The sequence below is a fragment of the Bubalus bubalis genome, chromosome 18 (genome assembly GCF_019923935.1).
Source record: "Bubalus bubalis isolate 160015118507 breed Murrah chromosome 18, NDDB_SH_1, whole genome shotgun sequence".
NCBI lineage: Eukaryota > Metazoa > Chordata > Mammalia > Artiodactyla > Bovidae > Bubalus > Bubalus bubalis.
In genome coordinates this window covers 56,746,457-56,764,195 of record NC_059174.1, presented here as the reverse complement: position 1 = coordinate 56,764,195, position 17,739 = coordinate 56,746,457, and the positions used below count along the sequence as shown (strand labels likewise).

General features: G+C 45.2%; 1 long non-coding RNA gene across 3 annotated transcripts; it reads right to left on the bottom strand.

Moving 5' to 3' along the window:
• Window positions 1–96: 96 nt before the first annotated feature.
• LOC123330270 lies at window positions 97–17,711 on the bottom strand. Of its 3 annotated transcripts, none has more exons than XR_006546073.2 (4): window positions 17,287–17,711; window positions 4,314–4,379; window positions 1,910–2,438; window positions 97–1,548 (listed from the first exon to the last, which is right to left on the bottom strand). It is a non-coding gene; the product is annotated as an uncharacterized LOC123330270 (long non-coding RNA). The 3 variants fall into 3 exon arrangements; XR_006640182.1 differs by having other exon boundaries at window positions 1,921–2,438; XR_006546071.2 differs by having other exon boundaries at window positions 2,325–2,438.
• Between the last annotated feature and the right edge of the window lie 28 nt (window positions 17,712–17,739).

Below are 17,739 nucleotides of genomic sequence, written 5' to 3'. Positions count from 1 at the left end.
GTGCGATTTCATGGCATATTGTGGTAGATAGTATCGCCCTGTGTATCTGCCCTGCATCTTCTCTATCTGTCGTCTCTCCTTCTAAGCGGAGGTTGCTTCGCTGTCTTGGTTATTGAACCTAGAGCTGCCGATATCGCTGGGGTGTGGCTGTCTTCTAAAATATTACTTTTTCTCTAGCTCTCTCTGCAGGCATGGAGCCCAATCACTGAAAGTTTACACACATATATGATTTTTTTAATTTATTTTTTATTGCTGGATAATAGCTCTGAAATTTTCTGTCAGTTTCTGACTAAGCTCATGCCAGCTCTGATTATAACTTATTTGGGGTTGAACTGATTTATGATGTACAGGCCTTAGTGAGCAGCAGATTCAGGCCCTAGTGTGGAACCAGGCCTTAGCCTTGACCAGAGTCAGGCCTAATTGAGGACCAGACTCAGGCCTAAGTGTGGACTAGAGTCAGGCTGTAGTGTGGGACAGTATGAGGCCTCAGTGAGAACCACAGTCAGGCCTCAGTGTGAGCCAGAGTCAGGCTTAACGTGGACCAGTCAGCCCTGAAAGTGGACGAGAGTCAGGTCTTCAGTGGTTTCGAGTCAGGCCTGAGTGTGGACCAGAACCATGCCTTAGTGTGGACCTGAGTCTGGCCTGAGTGGGTACAAGAGTCAGGCCTTGGTGTAGACCAGAGTGAGACCTAAGTGAGTAATAGTCAAGCATCAGGAAGACTCAGTTCCACACTCAGGACTGACTCTGGTGCACACTCAGGCCTGATGCTGGTCACACTCAGGCCTGACTCTGGTCACACTGAGGCCTGACTCTGGAAACACTCAGGCCTGATGCTGGTCACACTCGGGCCTGACTCTGGTCACACTGAGGCCTGACTTGGGTGCACACTGAGGCCTGACTCTGGTGCACAACAAGGCCTGACTCTGGTACACACTGAGGCCTGTCTCTTGTCCACACTGAGGCCTGATTCTGGTGGACACTCAGGCCTGATTCTGGTCCACGCTGAGGCCTGACTCTGGTGGACACTCAGGCCTGATTCTGGTCCACACTCAGGCCTGACTCTGGTCCACACTCAGGCCTGATTCTGGTCCACACTCAGGCCTGACTCTGGTGGACACTCAGGCCTGATTCTGGTCCACACTCAGGCCTGACTCTGGTCCACACTCAGGCCTGATTCTGGTCCACACTCAGGCCTGACCGTGGTACGTACTTAGGCCTCACTCTGGTATGACTCTGGCTCTGACTTAATCCTGACCCTGGTAAAAGCAACTGTAAACATCTGCTGGGCAGCTAATAACCACCAGCCCTCGTGTGTGCTCAGTCGCTTCAGTCGTGTCCAACTCTTTGCGACCCGATGGACTGTGGCCCGCCAGTCTCCTCTGTCCGTTGGATTCTCCAGGTAGGAATTCTGGAATGGGTTGCCAGGCCCTCCTCAAGGTATCTTCCTGAGCCAGGTAACCAACCAGTGACGTCTCCTGCCTTTTCTGCATCTCAGGCAGATTCTTTACTGCTGAGCCACCTGGGAAGGCCCTCACCAAGCCTGGGCACCTGTTAAACAAACAAACAAACAAAAACCTACACTCAGCAACTGTTCTCTGAAAGGTAGTGGACAAGGAGCCTAAGACCCAAATCACTAAGGCCCCACCTTGCACCCCCTCCCCGGAGGCCCCACCTTGGCAGGGCCCGCCCGCCCTGCTTCTCCACCCCTTTCCTCCCCTGCCCAGGATCCCACCCCACCCTCCCCTCCCCAGGGCCCCTGCCCCCTCCTCTCCTCCCCTCCCCAGGGTTCCACCCTCCCCTCTCCCCACCTCCCCTCCCCAGGGTCCGATCCTCCCCTCCCCTCTCCTCCCCAGGGTCCCACCCTCCCCACCCGCTTGTCCCTGGACCCTCCGTAGCACGCATGTGCAACCTTTCCCTCACACTGATCCCACCACAGAGGCCTGTTGTATGTGTCCACACTTATGGGATGGGGCCACATGGACTTCTCAGCTCCAAGCAGCCTTCCTGCGCGTGTACAGAGAGGGAAGCTTTGCTTGTCCTCAGGAATGGGCATTTTATCTCTTGACCCCAGCAGGGCTCAGCTTCTGCCACTAGCTTTGTCCTTGGAGTGTCTGGTGAGAACAGAGCTTCAACTTTACTCCACCTGACAGACTCCAGCTTTCCAGCCTGGGGGCCCTTCTATCTCCTACCTCAAATCCCTCTGAGAGACATGAAAAATAAAATTGTTTATTGGGAAGATGAAGGGCAAAGGTCTGTCTTCTGGAGCTTCTTCAGGCTGGCATGGGACTCTAGACCCCACCTTGCTGGGGTCACGGAGCTCTCACCCTGTCTCATGAAGGGGCCCCAGGGTGACTTCTGGTGTTATTCTCTCAGAATCTGTTCCAGGGATTGGCTGGGATCTCTGCATTCCCCTTATCTTGATGTGAAACTGTAGTAATCTGAAAGAGACAAATTTAACAAGGAGATTTAGAAAGGCAGGGCTGAAGATCAGTAACAGAATTACTGTGACCAGGGGCCCAAGCAGGAGTGAGAATGAGGTTATGCTTTCCAGCAGTTTCGATCCTGGTCCAGATGGAGTCAGCGCTGGTGGTGCCCTGTCCGTGGGAACGGAGCCTTTTGCGTGGTCTTACGTACTTTCGATGTCTCTTGTATTAGCCCAGAGTGACTGATGAGGGTGTGACAGGCTCAGTTTCAAGTAGTTGGAGGAATGACAACCTGAAGAGTAATAAGCAAAATAGATCTCTTTTTTTTTCCAGGAGAGTAAGCCTGAGTTCCAGTCCAGACCTGGCACTTCATGGAGACCTTTAGCCTGGTAGCCAGTTGTCTAGATTTATCTAAATAGAGTTTAATCTCTGATGTGGTATTATTAATAACACACAAAAACCACAAAACCCAAGGCAGTTGTCACAGTTGCTGACTTTAGCGCTTCTCTAGGCATGAGAAGAGGCAGGAATCTGGGCTCATGAGAATCTTTCCCTGAAGACATCTAACCGTCTGAAGGCTTGCTCTGCCGGCTTCCCCAGAGCACGAGGCCTCGTTCCTGACCTCCGCCTCAGTGCCGTTCAGGGAGTGCTGAAGGCCAACCACGGCAGAGGCCCCGATTCAATCTTCACAGGAGTAGACAGCGGTGCCAGTCTCCTGTCAGCATGGCCCCCTCATGGCCGTAGGTTTGATGACGGGTTTGGCGGCATCTCACGTCCGTTTTGAGCCATGGTGCTAGGCACGCTCGTTCCAGGCCTGGCAGAGATTCCGCTGACAGGCCGCGCAGTGCGCCGTTGCTGGACAGGCCACAGAGCAGCAGCCAGGAGCCGCCGGACCACCTGCCTCTCCAGCCCCTGTGGCCCATGAAAACATTCCCATTTGGAGCTTCTTCCATATTTAGAGTTAAACCACTACCATCACTGAGCTCATGAGGAATTATATGATATCACTGTGTTCTCAGAGGCTCAGTCGTATATTTGGTCATGCAAGAAGCAACTGGAAAGCAGGCAGAAAAGGAAGTAACGCAGCTCGCGGTGCTGGAGGCTCACAGGCAAGACTCTGAGAACCTGGACGGGGTGCAGCCAGCGTGATCCAGGCCCTGCGTTTACTAAGGCGGAGAAGTCTTAGTAAACATAGACCTTAATTAACACAACTAGAAGTTAATGTTTAATGAAACAAGTTTTCTCCTAAAATTACCCCCATTTTTATTAAACTAGGCCAAGACTAATTTGTTTTAAAAGTAAGTTTGGTGTACTGACCACACAGCTTCTACATGATCTCCGCTGTAATTCCTCAGGAGTCTTGGACTAAAATTCCCAAAAGGCCTCTCAAGGCCAAGAAAGTCACGCCAAAGGCTTGCCATCAGATTTTGCCTAAGTGAATTTTTCTCTCTTCTTGTTGCTAAGTTGCTAAGTCACTTCAGTCGTGTCCGACTCTGTGTGACCCCATAGATGGCAGCCTTCCAGGCTCCCCCGTCCCTGGGATTCTCCAGGCAAGAACACTGGAGTGGGTTGCCATTTCTTTCTCCAATGCAGAAAAGTGAAAAGTAAAAGTGAAGTCGCTCAGTCATGTCCGACTCTCAGTGACCCCATGGACTTCAGCCTACCAGGCTCCTCTGTCCATGGGATTTTCCAGGCAAGAGGACTGGAGTGGGGTGCCATCGCCTTCTCCGTTCTCTATTCTAAAGGTCCCCAAAATCTCAAATTTTTGAGATTCCTGTATGTGTCAGGAGACGGTCTTTTCATTTACCTGATAAGGCTGCTCAGAACCCAAGTGTCTGTAATTTCTGGAGGGACAAGGCAGAGAGAAAAGAAAAAATGTTTGAATCTTACCCAGAGGTGTAAATTACCAAACTGTTGTAAGTCTTAAGTAGCTTGAGGAGAAGAGCTTCTTTATACCTGAAAAGAGTGGAAGCCAGTAGTACGTCACCCCAAAGGTCATGAACGTTATAATCACGTTTAGCAGATTATTTAACCCCACGTAATTAATCTGTGTTCTGTTGTCCCTGCCTGATGATTGAGTATGATGACGACAGTGAGAGCTGTGAGAAGTCTGTGAAGTTGGTTAAGGCTTGCACGGTTTGTCCAGTGAAGTGGGTGCCATGGTCACTGGAGACTGTGGCAAATGTACCCCAAGTGGAAAACACATTTTAAACTATTTTTTCCCATTGTGAGGCCATCAGACGTGTAACATGTACCCAGGAAAGGCTGTAAGCCTTCAAATATAAATGAGGTCTGTCCAGGAGCTGGGGAGAGCTGAGCGGCTGTCTTGGATTTCCCGTGGCCCTGATTGAGTTACAGTGTGTTTACCACTGTAAATTCCTTGATTTCGAAGACTATTGCCAACTCCTAAGGATATCAGGAAAACAAAAGTCTACAAAATCTGCTTCTTTGTAGAAGCAGAATTAGCTTTATCTACATGTACCACAATCTTCATAGATCATTGTGAAATAATATTTAGTTCACCAAAGTAACCAAAGATTTTAAAAACAAATATAAATCACAAAGCATCACTATGAACAAAGGTAATGGAGCTGATAGAATTCCAGTTGAGCTATTCCAAATCCTGAAAGATGATGCTGTGAAAGTGCTGCACTCAATATGCCAGCAAATTTGGAAAACTTAGCAGTGGCCACAGGACTGGGAAAGGTCAGTTTTCATTCCAATCCCAAAGAAAGGCAATGCCAAAGAATGCTCAAACTACCACACAATTGCAGTCATCTCACACGCTAGTAAAGTAATGCTTAAAATTCTCAAAGCCAGGCTTCAGCAATATGTGAACCGTGAACTTCCTGATGTTCAAGCTGGTTTTAGAAAAGGCAGAGGAACCAGAGATCAAATTGCCAACACCTGCTGGATCATGGAAAAAGCAAGGGAGTTCCAGAAAAACATCTATTTCTGCTTTATTGACTATGCCAAAGCATTTGACTGTGTGGATCACAATAAACTGTGGAAAATTCTGAAAGAGATGGGAATACCAGACCACCTGATCTGCCTCTTGAGAAATCTGTATGCAGGTCAGGAAGCAACAGTTAGAACTGGACATGAAACAATAGACTGGTTCCAAATAGGAAAAGGAGTACGTCAAGGCTGTATATTGTCACCCTGCTTATTTAACTTCTATGCAGAGTACATCATGAGAAACGCTGGACTGAAAGAAACACAAGCTGGAATCAAGATTGCCAGGAGAAATATCAATAACCTCAGATATGCAGATGACACCACCCTTATGGCAGAAAGGGAAGAGGAACTGAAAAGCCTCTTGATGAAAGTAAAAGTGGAGAGTGAAAAAGTTGGCTTAAAGCTCAACATTTAGAAAAACACGAAGATCATGGCATCCGGTCCCATCGCTTCATGGGAAATAGATAGGGAAACAGTGGAAACAGTGTGAGACTTTATTTTTCTGGGCTCCAAAATCACTGCAGATGGTGACTGCAGCCATGAAATTAAAAGACGCTTACTCCTTGGAAGGAAAGCTATGACCAACCCAGATAGGATATTCAAAAGCGGAGACATTACTTTGCCAACAAAGTTTCATCTAGTCAAGGCTATGGTTTTTCCTGTGGTCATGTATGGATGTGAGAGTTGGACTGTGAAGAAGGCTGAATGCCGAAGAATTGATGCTTTTGAATTGTGATGTTGGAGAAGACTCTTGAGAGTCCCCTGGACTGCAAGGAGATCCAGCCAGTCCATTCTGAAGGAGATCAGCCCTGGGATTTCTTTGGAAGGAATGATGCTAAAGCTGAAACTCCAGTACTTTGGCCACCTCATGCAAAGAGTTGACTCATTGGAAAAGACTCTGATGCAGGGAGGGATTGGGGGCAAGAGGAGAAGGGGACGACAGAGGATGAAATGGCTGAATGGCATCACTGACTCGATGGACATGAGTCTGAGTGAACTCCGGGAGTTGGTGATGGACAGGGAGTCCTGGCGTGCTGAGATTCATGGGATCGCAAAGAGTCGGACACGACTAAGCGACTGATCTGATCTGAAGGCAAAGAAATTTACATGGACTGTTATCAAAAGCCACATTTTAAGAAAACTTTATTCTCTTAATAGGGAGAGAAAACCAAATCCCAGTCTGGTCACAGCTTACTATTAATCACAAAATTTATTTACCTAAGCAAATTCAGTGTAGTCTTAGAGAGTCCTGGCCACATATAACATTATCTTCCCAATATTCAGTTCAGTTCAGTCGCTCAGTCGTGTCCAACTCTTTGCGACCCCATGGACTGCAGCACGCCCGGCCTCCCTGTCCATCACCAACTCCCAGAGTTTACTCAAACTCATGTCCATCGATATTCCTTTCGATCATGTCCATCCCAATGTTGCTTTAATGCAAACCTTGAACTCCTGGATTTCTGGTTTCAGCACCAAGTGGTCTCGCAGGCAGCAGTGAGTCGTCCTGAACTGAATGTGGGGAGCCCGGATGAGAACCCGGAGTCCTTGCTGCCAGACCAGCAGGGGCCAGAGGCGAGAAGCAAAGGGACCCTGGGTCTTTCCTCTGCTTGAAAGCAAGAAAGTCTCAAAGAGGCAAACCCCGTAAAAACAGATACAAAGGTCACTATTAGAGACACGGCAGAATGTCTGGGCAAGCACACAGAGAAGCAGTTTATTTATTTAAGAGACTAAGTACCACACACTGGGTGAGCAGTGCCGGAGTCCTGGGTGAGAGCCCAGTGAGAGGAGACTTACATCACTCACACAGGACGCCCTTCTGGGCCTTTGTTTACATTTGGAAAAAACATATCATATAATACCACTCCTAGGTGGAACCTAAACATGGATACAAGTGAACTTCTTACAAAACAGAAACAGCATCACAGACTTAGAAAATAAATTTATAGTTCCCCAATGTGAAATGTGTGGGGCAGGAAGAAACTAGCAGGTTGAGAATAACATAAACACACTACTATTTATACTTCTAGAATAATCCACAAGGACCCACCACAGAGCACAAGAAACCCTCTCAAAACTCTGTAATAACCTCTATGGGAAAAGAAACCGATAAAGAAATATGTAATTCTATGAATAAATGAATCAAGTTTCTGTACAAGCCATCACAATGTAAGTCACCCATAAACTACAATTCAAAAACATTTTTTTTAAAAAGAGAAAAGAACTGCTGACTCTGTTCCCTTCTGGCCTTGGGGACCTGGGCTGGTGTCACATCCCTGGAGTCTGAGCAGGCTTGCCCCAGGCGGGACTGTCCTGGGGCTGAGGGCGCTGGGGAGGGTTTGCCAGGCAAACAGCCCCCCACCCCATGGACTTGGACTGCCTGTTCCCCTCTGCATAAGCCCACAATCTCCAGATCAGGGGACCCTCCTGCAGCAGAGCCAACCCTAGCGCCCCCAAAGGATGGTGGGGTCTCTGGGCTGGAAGAGCTTTGCAAAGTGCTCTGGGCTCCGTGTCTCCTGGTGGCAGGGTTCCCACCTCCAGCCTCCTTCCTTAGGGTCACCCCACTGAGAGGACAGCTCCTTCTACAGAGTAGTGTGGCAATCGTTGAGATCTGTCGGGGGATAAAGGCTCAGAGAGAAGGAAGGAAGGAGACACAGCCTTGGGTGTATCCAGGCTAATTAACAACCCAGAACAGGACTTGCCGTAAGGCTCTGGTGGGCATGAAGAAATGCTGCCACCTTGTGGCCGCTTTTGGTAACATCAACTGAAAAATCTGCGCTGATGGGCACTTAGTAATATTCACCAGGCCTGCTCGGACGTAAGGAAAAAACACCTGTCCTCAACTAATGCCCTCGAGTAGGTCCTGGAAAAAGAATTTAAAGCAGAGCAGACGGTCCAGAGGCCAACTTTAAGAGGTCAGTTTTACTCACACTTTTTTTTTTTTATCACATGAACGGCCTTCACATCCTGAAATCTTATAAAAACGCAAATCAAAACTACAAGGAAGTATCACCTCACATTGGTTAAATGGCCTTTGTCAAAAAGTCTACGAACAGTAAATGCTGGAGCGGTTGTGGAATAAAGGGAACCTTTCTAGACTGAAGCTGGCAAAGTAAATTGCTAACAAACAGTGTGGAGGAGAGGGTGGAGGTGCCTTAAACAAGTGAAAAATGATGAAATTCACAGTCCCTAACCAATTACAGAAAAAGACATTTCAAATCCATTAAAGAACTATACTGAGGGACGATTACTCTAACCCTCTTAAGGAAAATATAGGCAGAACACGGTTTGACACAAATCGTAGCAAATTGTTTTTGGATCCACTTTTAGGATAATGAAAAATAAGAGTCAACAAAAGGGACTTCATTAACTTCAAAAGCTTTTGCACAGCAAGGGAAACTCAAAACGAAAGAAAAAGACAACTCTGAACATCAGGGGGAAAATGCAACGGAATTTAAAAGCAACGTATTCATCTGCAAAACATGCAAACATCTCCTGCAGCTCAACATCAAAGTACAATCAACCCAAGAGAAAAAATTGGCCAAAGATCTAAATGGATGTATCTTGAAAGGCGGCATCAAGATGGCCACAGAGCCTATGGAAAGATGCTCAGCATCACTGTTAGGGAAATGCCAATCAAACTGCAACAAGGTATCAGTTCACCCCCTCAGAATGACCGTCCTCCAAAAGATCTACAAAGATTCAATGGTTCAGAGGCTGAGGGGAACAGGGAAACCTCCTACACTGTGGGCGGGGATGGAAATGGATGGGTGCAGCCACAAGAAAAACAGTATGGAGATTCCTTAAAACATTAAATATAGTTACCACCTGATGAAGCAAGCCCACGCCTTCCCTTAGATCTGGATAAAATCATAATTTAAAGTGATACTTGCTCCTCTGTTTTCATGGCAGCACTATTCACAAATTCCAACAGAGCTTCAACCAAATGTCCATCAATAGAGAGAACTGAACAGTAACTGATCCATCTAGACACTGGAATACTCAGCCATCAAAAAGAACAACAACAAAAATAATGCCATTAACTGCAGCATAGATGGACCAAGAGATTTATCCTACTCAGAGAAGTCAGGGAAAGAGAAATATTATATCGCTTACAGGTGGAATCTATAAGTTCTTTCAAGTGAACAGATTTATAAACAGAAATAGACTCAGACTAATAAAACTCACCTATGATTATTTCAAAAAAGGGAAGGGTAGGGAGACATTAAGAAGTTGGAATTAACATACATACTACTTACTATCAGATAGATAACCTACTGAATAGCACAGGAAAGTGTACTGAAAACACTGAAAGAACCTATATGCGAAAAGACCCCTACAAATAAGAGAATAGACATACATTTACGTATAACTGAATCAAGTTCTTGTAAACCTAAAACAAGCCCAACAGGTATCAACTGTATTCCAACAGAAAATAAACACTAAAGTCGAAACAAAAGCGGAGCATGAAGAAATGCTGCCGCCTTGTGGCCACGTCTGGTAACAGCAGCTGAAAAACCTGTGCGGATGGGCACTTGGTTATTTACCAGGCTTGCAGGGATTTACAGAGAAGGTGATGGCACCCCACTCCAGTACTCTTGCCTGGAAAATCCCATGGACGGAGGAGCCTGGTAGGCTGCAGTCCACGGGGTCGCGAAGAGTCAAACACGACTGAGCGACTTCACTTGCACTTGTCACTTTGATGCATTGGAGAAGGAAATGGCAACCCACTCCAGTGTTCTTGCCTGGAGAATCCCAGGGACGGGGGAGCCTGGTGGGCTGCCATCTCTGGGGTCGCACAGAGTCCGACACGACTGAAGCGACTTAGCAGCAGCAGCAGGGATTTAATGAAAAAAACACCTGTCCTCAATGAATGTACTCGGGTGGGTCCTGGAAAAAGAATTCAAAAGAGAGGCCAGACTGTCAAAGAGGCCAATCTCGATATATTAGTTTTACTCACACTGTTTTTTTTTTTTAATCCCATGAAAAGCCTCCACACCCTGCAATCTTACCAAAATGCAAATCAAAACTATGAGGTATTGCCTCACACTGGTCAAAAATGACCTTTGTCAAAAAGTCTACAAACAATAAATGCTGGAAGGTTTTGGAGAAAAGGGAATTAATTCTCCTGCACGGATGCTACCAAGTTAAATTGTTAAGAGTCCATACAGAGGAGAGGGTAACAAGATAACAACAAGATAACAGTGAATGAAATTGTGACATTCCCTATCCTCATACAGAGAAAGTAACTTCAAACCAATTAAAGAGCTTAATGGAGGGACAATTACTCTAAACCTCTTGAGGAAATTACAGGAAGAACAAGCTTTGACATAAACCATAGCAAACCCTTTTGGATCCACTTTTAGAATAATGAAAAATTAAAACTCAACAAAAGAGTTGATTTTCTCTAACCTCAAAAGCTTTTGAGGTTTTGTTGAGTTGAGTTTCTCTAACCTCAAAAACTTTTGCACTGGAAGGGAAACTGTAAACCAAACTAAAAAAAAGAAACCCTCGGAATGGGGGGAAAAAACCTTGGAACTGAATTTAGAAACAAGGAATTTATCTCCAAAATATGAAAACAGCTCATGCAGCCCAAAATATATATATATATATATATATATATATATATATATATATATATTTAAAAAATCATCCCATTAGAAAAAATGGACCAAAGATCTAAATGGGCATTTGTCCAAAGAAGACATCCAGGTGGCCATATAAAGCACCTGAAAAGATGCTCAGCATCACTAACTATTGGAGAAATGCAAATCAAAACTGGGCCATGGTATCACCTCACAGCCCTCAGAACAGCCATCCCCCAAAAGATCTACAAGGATTAAACGCTGCCGAGGGCGAGGGGAACAGGGAATCCTCCTACACTGTGGGCAGGAGTGGAAATGGGCGGGTGCGGCCAGGAAGGACAACAGTTCCTTAAAACACTAACTATAGACTTAGTACACGATCCGGCAAGCCCACTCCTTGGGTTAGATCCGGAAAGAACATTAACTTAAAATGATACACGCACCCCTCTCTTCAGGGCAGCACTATTGACAATATCCAAGACAGAGCATCAACCAAAATGTCCATCAATAGAGAAATGAAGAGAAAATGGTTCACTTGTACACCGAATACACTCAGCCATCAGCAGAAAGAAAAAATGCCACAGGCAGCAGCATGGATGGACCGAGAGATTTATTATACTGAGTGAAGTCAATTAGAGAAGGAAAGAGAAATATATCACTTGCAGGTGGAATCTATAAATTCATAAAAATGAACTAATTTATAAACAGAAACAGGCTCACAGACTTAGAAAACTCACTTTTGACTGTTTGTTTGTTTTTTTTTTAAAGGTAGAGGAAGGAAGACATTAAGAGGCTGGGATTAACATACTCACTGCTTATTATCAGATAGATAATCCAAAATAACGAAATAGCACAGGGAAGTCTACTGAACACACCGAGAGAACCAATATAGGAAAAGAACCCGAAAGAGAATAGAGATACGTTCATGCATAACTAAACCAAGTTCCTGTAGACTTAAAACAAACACATCGGAAATCAACTCTACTCGAACCGAAAATAAACACTAAAAAACAAACAACAAAAAACCCAGCAGTGGAGCAGGAAGAAATGCTGCCACCTTGTGGCCATGTTTGGTAACGACTGAAAAACCTGTGCCCATGGGTACTTCATATTCACCATGTTTGTGGGGCTTAGAGCTGTGTAGCTCAGACGGTAAAACGTCTGCCTACAATACGGGAGACCCGAGTTTGATCCCTGGGTTGGGAAGATCCCCTGGAGAAGGAAATGGCAACCCACTCCAGTATTCCTGCCTGGAAAGTCCCATGGACAGAGGAGCCTGGTAGGCTACAGCCCATGGGGTCCTAAAGAGTCGGACACAACTGAACGACTTCACTTTCATGGGGCTGTAAGGAAAAAACATCTGTTCTCAACAAATGTCCTTGGGGAGATCCTAAAAAAAGAATTTGAAACAGGGCAGTCGGTCAAGGGGACAACTTTGATAGGTCAGTTTTACTCACACTGTCTTTTTAAAAATCATATGAAAATATTTCAACATGGCGAAATCTTAAGAGAAATGCTAATCAAAACTCAGGTCAAAATGGACATTGGCAAGAAGTCTAAAACCAATAAACGCTGGAAAGGGTTGTAGAGAGAAGGGACCCCTCCTACATGTTGGATGCTGACAATGTCAATTGTTAACAGCCAGACTGTAGGACAGTGTGGAGGTCTCCCAAGAGAAAAGAGAATGAAATTACCACACTCCCTGAACCCAGACAGAAAAAGAAACTCCAAATTGATGAAAGAGCTCAAAAGAGGGCTGATAATCTCAACCTCCTGAGGGAAATATAGGTAGGTCAGACAGACAGAACATGCTTTGATATAAACCACAGCTCTGTTTGGATCCACCTCTTAGAGTAATAAAATAAAAACAAAACTAATATTTTTGGGGCTCCAGAATCACTGCAGATGGTGGCTGCAGCCATGAAATTAAAAGACACTTGATTCTTGGAAGAAAAGTTAAAACCAACCTAGTTCAGTTCAGTCGCTCAGTCATGTCCAACACTGTGCGACCCCATGAATCGCAGCACGCCAGGCCTCCCTGTCCATCACCAACTCCCGGAGTTCACTCAGACTCACGTCCATCGAGTCAGTGATACCATCCAGCCATCTCATCCTCTGTCGTCCCCTTCTCCTCCTGCCCCCAATCCCTCCCAGCCTCAGAGTCTTTTCCAATGAGTCAACTCTTCGCATGAGGTGGCCAAAGTACTGGAGTTTTCAGCTTTAGCATCATTCCTTCCAAAGAAATCCCAGGGCTGATCTCCTTCAGAATGGACTGGTTGGATCTCGTTGTAGTCCAAGGGACTCTCAAGAGTCTTATCCAACACCACAGTCCAAAAGCATCAATTCTTCGGCGCTCAGCCTTCTTCACAGTCCAACTCTCACATCCATACATGACCACAGGAAAAACCATAGCCTTGACTAGACGAACCTTTGTTGGCAAAGTAATGTCTCTGCTTTTCAATATGCTGTCTAGGTTGGTCATAACTTTCCTTCCAAGGAGTAAGCGTCTTTTAATTTCATGGCTGCAATCACCATCTGCAGTGATTTTGGAGCCCCCCAAAACAAAGTCTGACACTGTTTCCACTGCTTCCCCATCTATTTGCCATGAAGTGATGGGACCAGATGCCATGATCTTCATTTTCTGAATGTTGAGTTTTAAGCCAACTTTTTCACCTAGACAACATATTAAAAAGCAGAGACATTACTTTGCCAACAAAGGTCTGTCTAGCCAATGCTTTGGTTTTCCCAGTAGTCAAGTATGGATGTGAGAGCTGGAATATAAAGAAAGCTGAGTGCCGAAGAATTGATGCTTTTGAACTGCAGTTTTGGAGAAGACTCTTGAGAGTCCCTTGGACTGCAAGGAGATCCAACCAGTCCTTCCTAAAGGAAATCAGTCCCAAATATTTACTGGACAGACTGATGCTGAAGCTGAAACTCCAATACTTTGGCCACCTGATGTGAAGAGCTGACTCACTGGAAAAGACCCTGATGCTGGGAAAGATTGAAGGCAGGAGGAGAAGGGGACAAAAGAACAAGATAATGGATAGCATCACCAAGTCAGTGGACATGTTTGAGCAAGCTCCAGAGTTGGTGATGGACAGGGAAGCCTGGTGTGGTGCAATCCATGGGGTTGCAAAGTCAGACACGGCTGAGCGACTGAACAACAACAACATGATTATACAGTGGAAGTGACAGGTAGATTCAGGGGATTAGATCTGATAGACAAAGTGCCTGAAGAACTATGGACAGAGGTTTGTAACATTGTACAGGAGGCAGTGACCAAAACCAGCCCCAAGAAAAAGAAATGCAAAAAGGCAAAATGGTTGTCTGAGGAAGCCTTACAAATAGCTGAGAAAAGAAGAGAGGTGAAAGGGAAAGGAGAAAAGGAAAGATATACCCATCTGAATGCAGAGTTCCAAAGACTAGCAAGGAGAGATAAGAAAGGCTTCTTAAGTGAACAATGCAAAGAAATAGAAGAAAACAATAGAATGGGAAAGACTAGAGGTCTCTTCAAGAAAATTAGAGATACCAAGGGAACATTTCATGCAAAGATGGGCTCAATAAACGGCAGAAATGGCATGGACCCAACAGAAGCAGAAGAGATTAAGAAGAGCTGGCCAGAATACACAGAAGAACTGTACAAAAAAGGTCTTAATGGCCTGGATAACCACAATGGTGGTGTCACTCACCTAGAGCCAGACATCCTGGCGTGTGAAGTCAAGTGGGCCTTAGGAAGAATTACTACCAACAAAGCTCATGGAGGTGATGGAATTCCAGCTGAGCTATTTCAAATCCTGAAAGATGCTGCTGTGAAAGTGCTGCACTCAATATGCCAGCAAATCTGGAAAACTCAGCAGTGGCCACAGGACTGGAAAAGGGCAGTGTTCATTCCAGTCCCAAAGGAGGGCAATGCCAAAGAATGCTCAAACTACTGCACACTAGCGCTCATTTCACATGCTAGCAAGGTAATGCTCAAAATCCTTCAAGCCAGCCTTCAACTGTACATGAACCATGAACTTCCAGATGTACAAGCTGGATGTAGAAAATGCAGAGGAATCAGAGATTAAATTGCCAACATTCATTGGATCATAGAAAAAGGGAATTCCAGAAAAACATCCACTTCTGCTTTATTGAGTACACTAAAGCCTTTGGCTGTGTGGATCACAACAAACTGGAAAATTCTTAAACAGATGAGAATACCAGACCACCTTAGCTGCCCCCTGAGAAACCTGTATGCAGGTCAAGAAGCAACAGTTAGAACCGGACATGGAACAACAGACTGGTTCCAAATTGGGAAAGGAGTATGTCAAGGCTGGATATCATCACCCTGATTGTTTAATGTATATGCAGAGTACATACTGGAGAGAAACTCTAGTAATGTAATAAGTGATGAAAGAGGTTCGTCCCAAATTTAGTTTAGAAAACAGGAAAGGGTTTATACAAGAAAGATAAGTGAATGATGTTAAAACAAAAAGTAACAAAGTATTTAATCAAATCTAAATAAATATCAAAGAATGTATAAGAAAGCATTTCATCAATTCCTCTTTTCTGAAGTTCCTGGAGGAGAATTACTGTAGATAGTAATCCATAGTTAAGACAGATAGAAAATTGATATGTTAATCTGTATCACCAGACAAAAGGTTGGTGTTTTAGTTCAGTTCAGTTCAGTCACTCAGTCATGTCCAACTCTTTCCAACCCCATGAACCGCAACACGCCAGGCCTCCCTGTCCATCACCAACTCCCGGAGTCCACCCAAACCCATGTCCATTGAGCTCGTGATGCCTTCCAGCCATCTCATCCTCTGTCGTCCCCTTCTCCTCCTGCCCTCAATCTTTCCCAGCATCAGGGTCTTTTCAAATAAGTCAGCTCTCCGCATCAGGTGGCCAAAGTATTGGAGTTTCAGCTTCAACATCAGTCCTTCCAATGAACACCCAAGACTGATCTCCTTTAGGATGGACTGGTTGGATCTCCTTGCAGTCCAAAGGACTCTCAAAGAGTCTTCTCCAACATCACAGTTCAAAAGCATCAATTCTTCTGCGCTTAGCTTTCTTTATAGTCCAACACTCAATCCATACATGACCACTGGAAAAACCATAGCCTTGACTAGACGGTTGGTGCTTAGGTAGGTATAATTATTAGCAATGTATTCTGGTTCTATCAACATGATTTGAGATTATTTGAAAACCAAAATGAATGTAATGGAACTCTGAAATTATTACATGCTATGCTTTGTTTCTAATGTATGTGAAGTTACGTTTGTGAAGGTTGCTGCCTCACAGATAAAAGAACCCCTTCTATCCTAGGGAGAAATCATTTATATTTATTCTCCATTAGAAGATTAACTGCAATGTAATGTGTACACTGAACATCTAAATGGCGGTGTTTGTCATTCATGTGAAACATCCCTATAGGTCACCATGATGTAAGTGTTCAGGAATTAATTCTATGTATCAAAGTAAGACAAAATTCTAAATTTTCAATAGTTCTGTCATTTGCTTATTATGGATAAGACAATGAGAGTTCACTGGAATCTTAATGTATCTTTATCATATCAACTGAAGTCATGAATATTAGTTGACATGTTTGGGATAACAACATCTCTGATACCCTAGTATGCGAAAGCCTTCCCAGAAAAGTCGTGTAGCTAGTTACATCTTGTATATTAAATGATTAGCCTCCATTTTGTAACCATAGAAGTCACAATTCTCAGATCATTGTAGCAGACAAATGAATATTGTTGTCTATGCTTGTAAATCTGTATTTTAAATGAGGTCACACAGTGGATTGTAACAGGTTTTATTCTATGTGTGATATTCATATATGTTAATTAATAAAATTGATGGTTTCTGGTGATAAAGTTGATGTGTACTGAAAGGTTAACCCACCACCACCACTAACCTCTCCCACCTTCTTTAAGGCTACGGGGGAGGATTGTGACAATAAGCCATTAGGTAGCGCAGAGGGGCGGCGTCTGTAACAGCTAGTTTCCTGACTGCCCTTGATCCTCAAATGATGTCACGTATTTTCCATAATTTCTACACTGTACCTTCCCCCGCCCCCTCTCTCTAACTGCAGGGACGCTGTGACGGTTCTAATAAGAAGGACCATACAGAGGACTGTTGAGAGCCTCCCTGACTGCTCCGTGCTGGTGCTGCCTCAGCGTCTGTCTGGGGAGCAGGCAGCCTGCAGGTCCTTGAGCTCACACCAGCCAGTCCTGTGAGCACCTCCACTAGGTGACCCCCTTCCTTGAGACCAGCAGTCTTGCTGAACCCCAGGGTCTACTGCACAGGCCCCCGCCTTCAATGACATCCTCAGAGCTCACCAGAATCCTGCTCCTCTTGGTTTGAATGTACCCATCCACGATCAGCCTGGGGAGCCCACAGCACTTCACCCAGGGTCCCTTAGAAAGGCCTGAACCCCAACTACTGGAGCTTTCTCTGCTTGGTTCTAGCCTGACCTCTCCAAGAAATTCCCGACCTAAACCCTTCCCTCCTGAGAGGTCTCAGCTGTGCTGAGTATGAGGGCTGAAGCTCAGGGCTCCTGAGTGTGGGTCTTGGCGAAGAAGCATCAGAATAAACAGGGAGCTTGCTGAAGACTCATTTCATGGCCTCACCTGAAACCTGCAGATTCATAACCTCTCCGAGTGGGGCTCTGACCTCATGGGATTGTATACACTGAACTGGTTCAGAAAGAATCTTTGGCCAAGTGGTTTTCCACCTGTTTCCCATCAGGGTCATGTGACCAGTGGTAAGTGATAACCTCCCCGGTGCCCTCC